This window comes from Sinocyclocheilus anshuiensis, unplaced genomic scaffold (genome assembly GCF_001515605.1).
Source record: "Sinocyclocheilus anshuiensis isolate Anshui unplaced genomic scaffold, SAMN03320099.WGS_v1.1 scaffold1453, whole genome shotgun sequence".
NCBI classification, from domain to species: domain Eukaryota; kingdom Metazoa; phylum Chordata; class Actinopteri; order Cypriniformes; family Cyprinidae; genus Sinocyclocheilus; species Sinocyclocheilus anshuiensis.
In genome coordinates this window covers 1,056,391-1,057,238 of record NW_015549558.1, presented here as the reverse complement: position 1 = coordinate 1,057,238, position 848 = coordinate 1,056,391, and positions in this window count along the sequence as shown.

Sequence of the window (848 nt, the reverse complement as noted above, 5' to 3'; positions counted from 1 at the left end):
TTAATATTTTTTAGTGTTATAATTAAGTAGTTAAAGTCACAAAGAAAATTATGTAATTTTGGAGATGTTGAAGAAAATTTACATTTATGAATATAATATTTTCCCAATAAAATAAATAAATTTCCTATATATTCTACGTTATGTTTACAATGTGAAAAATAACAAAATATATCACACATAGTAACATCAATGTCTACATTAGATTTTGAAGAAAAGAATTTTGACACGTCAGACCAACATTCCTTAACAAGGGGGCATTTGAAAAAAAAGATGATCAATAGACTCAATGCTGACATTACAGAAATTACAATTCAGATGAGGATTACCAAATTTGGATGTAATCTCATTAGTGGGGTATATATTATGCAAAATCTTTAAATGTAATTCTTTTACTTTGTTGGGGACACAGAATTTATCAGGTAAGAGCCATGCTTTTTTTCAATTAATCTTATCTATTAAAGAATTCCAAAAAAAAAATCCCCTCGGAGTTATTCTTTTCCTTGACTGAAACACATTTCTTATCATTTTATTATTACATTTTGGGTCATAAATGCACTTGTCATCAACCAAAAAATTCGGTTCCCTTTTTACAATCTCTTCAAATGATAGATGACATTTCATTAAGTGAACAAGACCATTAGGTATAGCTTTAACAATTGTAAGAAATTCCTTATGAACCACAGGGAAATTGTATTTAAACATGAAATCACCGTAAGAGTAAACATTCCCTTGAGGATCTAGTATATCACAAAGATAATTAATACCTTTTTCATGCCAATTCTTAAGAAAAATCGACTTGTTCTTTACTAAAATACTTTCGTTGTTCCATAGCTTCACTTTATGCGGGG